This window comes from Equus asinus, unplaced genomic scaffold (genome assembly GCF_041296235.1).
Source record: "Equus asinus isolate D_3611 breed Donkey unplaced genomic scaffold, EquAss-T2T_v2 contig_1, whole genome shotgun sequence".
NCBI lineage: Eukaryota > Metazoa > Chordata > Mammalia > Perissodactyla > Equidae > Equus > Equus asinus.
Window position 1 is genome coordinate 2,509,051 of NW_027224738.1, and position 5,443 is coordinate 2,514,493.

Below are 5,443 nucleotides of genomic sequence, written 5' to 3' on the forward strand. Positions count from 1 at the left end.
ACCCTCAAAATGAGTTTATTTTGGAATAGCCAAAAGAATTCCCATTTGGGATGTGCATGCTATAGTGAACCACAGGCAAATCCAGACAAGAAAGGAGAGGAGCATGCTTTTATAATGAAAGAAGAGAGTAAGGATGGTCTATTCTAAACGAAGTTCATTGGGGAAAAGTAGAAGTTCAGGGTGGCAACAACTTCTCGGTGGCTGAGCTGTGGCGTTTCTTATTGGCTGGGCTACTGGCAGGTAGAGAGAGAAATCTCCCTTCAGTGGTGAAGTAGTTGTACTTTCTGTCAGAGATTCAAGCTTCTGCGTCTTCTTGTTTGGAGTAATTGATGACATGTGACAAGGTGTGAGAGCTCCCCCTACAGGTCTTCCCGACTCCAATTAGTGATGATCAACAGGACCGCGTGACCCAGCTGTTTAATCAGACAAGCTGAGTAGACAACTGTCAGTCTGCTTTTTTCTTTCTCACTTCTTTAAAATTAAGCTCATAGATGACAATCTCTCTTAAGCTCTTTTCCTTGTCAAAGAAAGTCATATGGAAGTCAAATCAACAATGTAGGTTCATTTATTTATAAAGAATAAACGTGAAATAATTGTCAGAATGTGTCCTTTTCATTGAAGTTAGGTAGCAATAAGCATGATTTGAAATAGTGAGACCATCATTTGGAAGCTTTAAGTTTATTTTCATTCAGATTTTTTATTTTAAAATGCCATTTATTAGCTTTATATTTAAAATTAAATTCAGAGTTACATGAAATTGGCTGATATGGATAGGTTGAAATTTATTCATAAGAGAAATTTTTTTATAAAAAATTCTCCTTGAGAATCATTAGCTCTATCTTTACTGTAATTTATATTTTTATATAAGGTATCAGAAATTCAGTCCAAATTTTCATAACCCACAAACACTCTTAATATCTCCGATAACTTAAGCAGATTCTTCTCAAAATTAAAAATCACCAAAACGTAATTGCAACTTAGCATTTGCCACCAGTGACTGACAATATTTTCAATTATATTGACAACAACCGAAGTTCCTAAAACTATAAATTTTGATGAAGATAAATTTGGAGAAAAGAGTTCCAGAAAAATCTTATGACCAATATTGATATTACATAATAAACTATATCTATTGATTATATATAAAATTATAATACAAACATATTGTTTGTAATTTGTATTTCATTTTATAGCTAATAAATTAATTCTGAAGGAAGAAACTTTATACTTTAGCACCAATAGTGGTAGTCTTTCCTGCTTTTTGAACAAGAAGCCTCGTATTTTCATTTTGTGCTGTGCCCTTCAAATTCTGTGGAGTATGACCCTTCCCCTCCTGCCATACCTGAGAGGGTAAAGAGCGTTTCTGCACTCATCACTGATGGGCATTTCACCGAGGGAGTTTACTGGAGCTGATGGATTTTTATTGGATGTAATGGTGGGATCTATTTGTGATAGCGACTGAGCCATAATATCAATGAGTAAAATTGATCCATAGATGTTGGCTTCTCTCAACATATTTCAGTAGAGCTATGAGATGCAGTAATGGGGAATAAAATCTCATCTGAGAGACATTATCTAATGCTACGAGTAGCAGTGGCTACTATTAAAAAAGAGACAAAAGGTTCAGAATGGAGTCGTATGCGCTAAGCCCAAATCACAAAACTGAGATTTGATACCAAACTTAATTACAATTTCAACCTTCCACAGGGTTGGAGTCTCAAACCAGTCAATCTGGAATTACCCCTTCAGCACCAGTGACGTAACCCACCTAATGGACTCCTGCCATCCCCCAAGGGAAGGTGACCTTGCCTGAAACAATCAGCTCTTTGCAAGAGTAACTTTCTTGCCCTGCCTGCTTCTGCCTATAAGAGTGTTTCATTGTGTAAAGTTCTTCAGAGCTCCTTTCTGTTTACTAGATGGGATGTTGCCCGATTCATTAAATAAAACCAATACAACCTTTAAAATTTATTCAGTTGAATTTGTTTCTTAACATTACTTAGGATGCAAACAGTATATGTAGAAAACCAGTGATGGGTGTGGGAATGTCCTTGATTAATGAATTCCCACTAATTTGACTAAACCTTTGAGCCACTCATCGTATAATTAACTGCACAATTTCCTTGACCTCTGTTAGCACCTCCACGTTTTTATTGTTGATCCTGAGGTATACCTGAAATTAAATCGTTTCCTTAGCATTCATCACCCTATTAGAGACATAAACCTCTCATATTCCACTCAGAGTAGTATAAGGAATTCTGAACCCCTGATGAATTCTTGAAGTCTCAGCTAAATACCTGTAATGATAAGTTTCTTTAAATTAAAAGAAAGACTAACTGGCATGGTAAATTACAGGTTTACTATGAGAATAACAAGAAGTCTTCTGACTTTCAATTAGATCTTGACATTCAGGAAAAATTTATTTTTGTTTTAGATATTTTTGAAAATAGTAGAACTGCTATGATGAATGACAACTTCAGTTAGTTTCTCCTTTCGTTGCTGCATGACAAACAATAATTATCATCAACATCACATCAGCAAAAAATAAATTAATTTGGAAATTTATTTGAAATTGATGGGAAAAAGCATCATGAAGAAAAAAGATAAGGCTTAGAATTTTATATATGTATATATATACTCACATGCATATATATTTACAAGAGAATTTTGTCCAGACCTAAGTGATAATCTTCTTCTCTCGATTAATTGTGGTCCTTGCACCCTAAGCATAAAATAATATTTTTAATTCTGTACACTGGTGAATGAACGTATATCCAAGTCCTGGCTACACATGCAAAAAGCTCTGTCTCCATTTTCACAGGGCAGATTCTCTGAATCACTCTTCTGAGGGCCCCCATCACCTCTCTGTTTCTCAGGCTGTAGACAATGGGGCTGAGCAGTGGGGTCAGGATGGTGTAGAAGACAGCCAGAACCTTGTCCTTTGTTGGCGATCTTAGGGATCTTGGGTGTAGATAAGTGTAAACAAGTGGCACATAATAGAAAGTCACCACAGTCAGGTGGGTGCTGCAGGTGGAATAGGCCTTCTTCCTCCCTTCTGCTGAGTGCATGCGGTGGACAGCAAGGAGAACACCGCCATGAGAATATGCAATGCCAATGAAAGGAAACACGGGGAAGAGGGTGGTGCTCACAAACACTGTGTACTCATAGACCCAGGTATCCATGCAGGCCGGAGTCAACATGGCCGCGACATCGCAGAAGAAATGGTTGATGGCCCTGGATCAACAGTAAGGGATGTGGAAGGCATATGTGGTGTGGGCACAAGAGTTGACAGAGCCCATTATCCAAGATCCTCTTATCATCAGCGCACACATTCTTTTGCTCATACGAATGGGATAGTGGAGAGGAAAGCAAATAGCTATATAACGATCACACGCCATAGATGTCAAGAGCAGCGCTTCCGCACCTGCTAAAGTCAAGAAAAAGAAGCTCTGAACCCCATATCCAATGAAGGAGATAGATTTGTTTCCAAAGAGAAAATTAGAAATCATTTTGGGGACAATGGTGGAGATGTAATTCAAGTCAATGATGGAGAACTGACTAAGTAAAAAATACATGGGTGTGTGGAGCTGGGAGTCCAGGAAGATGAGGAGAATCATGCACAGGCTGCCAAACAAGGCCATTAGGAAAATGAGAACAACGAGAATGAAGAAGAACAGGCCAATTTTTGACAGTGGAAACAACCCCAATAAAATAAAATCAGTTGATGTTAGATTATAATTTTCCATGGAGCATTAACATGATTTTTCCTAGAGACAGACACAAGAGTAAGTGATTTGAGTATAAAACTATAATCTCTTTTTAACTTAATATTTTAGACTGTGTATTATTTAAAATTTCATAGCTCTTAAATGAAGAACTGAACTTATCTATTTTGGGAGAAATAAACTTTATTTTCTGATCCAGAGATTAAAATGTGAAAATGCGAACATTTGTGGCCAAAGTGTTTTCTAAGAATCTATTAAAATATTTTAAAAACAAGATTTCTATTTTGATCTCCTTAGGATAAATATGTTTTACTGCCCTACACAAACTCAGATATCATTAACATCAGTTGTTGTATTCAAAGTTCATGCATAGAAAATTTATGGAAACCCATATATGATAGAGTTCTAGTATCAATAAATGTTTATGACCCTTAAGGGATGATTTTTCTTTCATATTTTTCACTAAAACTTACCTCTAAAATTGAAGTAGTCTATCAGCTCATGTTTGAGGAGCTTTGTCTTTCTTAAATCTTCTTTTCACAATAACGTCAAGTCAAGTTTTCCTGAAGTCAGGTATTATCATTTGGTTCATCTGTTCTGAAATATAGCATAAATCGTTATTGTCAAGTTGCACTTATGCAAAGTCATTCTCTTCTGCCTCCTCACTCAGGTTCTGAGTGCTGCAGTTAAAGAAGACCCTCTGCTCCAACATCTACACACATGCTCATTGTGGCTGTCATCACTCTGCTCAACATCTCCCCAAGAGGATGTTTTCTGTCTCTCTGCTTCTCTAACATGTATATAACATTATACATTGCTTTATGACACTTTGTCTTATTCATTTTTCCCTTTTTTTGTATTTAAAATTATCTCCAGTTCTAGATAAGTGTGTGAATTTAAGCATATATACTTACCATTTCTCTCTTTTAAAACCCAATTATTATGATGATAAACAACTGGATGTGTTATAAATTAAAGACAGCAGGTGAGCAAAAGGCACAATGAGAAATGAAACAGTTCAGGATTCTCTGAAAGAAAGAATTTGGCTAGAGAAATGTTCAGTTACTTAAATGGAGAAAAAGGACTTGGCACCTTGACGGTCTTCACGGAGGTAGGAGGAGGCTTCTCCTCCAGAGACGTCGGAAGTGAACAAGCTCCACACAGTGCACGATGTTTTAGTCTTAAATATTATTTTAGAGCCAATGTTCCCAGACTTTTAAGGAAGCTTCCAACATGAAAGAGGAAGATGCACAAATGTGCACACATACACACACAAACACACGTGTATTCACACACACCCCACACAAATATAAAGTGAGTTACACATGATTGGGAAAATGCAGAAAGACAGCACATTTTTAAAAATCAGGATTCATATCTTTAAAGAAGTATGAAACATTATCATTCCACGATGTATTATTAGATTAATTTAAAAAGTGTCAGATAATAAGAAAGGGTTTGCAAATTAAAAAATACATAATAGTTCATCAAATGATTAGGTGAAAGTTTCAAAGACAAAGTGAAAAAATCTACCAGAATTAAAAGAATACAGCAACAACAAAATAAAAAGATTGCCATTTTGAAAAGTTAGGATAATTAGAGAGTTAATACAGGGAAACCAGTGTATGCTTGTTATTCCTAGAAATGCAATTAGCAAAATAATAATGGAGTTAATATTATCAAAAAAATTTTTTCAGAATTGATATATATGATCCACCATA

At 35.9% G+C, this 5,443-nt stretch overlaps 1 pseudogene; it reads right to left on the reverse strand.

The window, feature by feature from the left end:
• Window positions 1–2,699: 2,699 nt before the first annotated feature.
• On the reverse strand, window positions 2,700–3,743 carry LOC106846893 (olfactory receptor 2L5-like; annotated as a pseudogene).
• Between the last annotated feature and the right edge of the window lie 1,700 nt (window positions 3,744–5,443).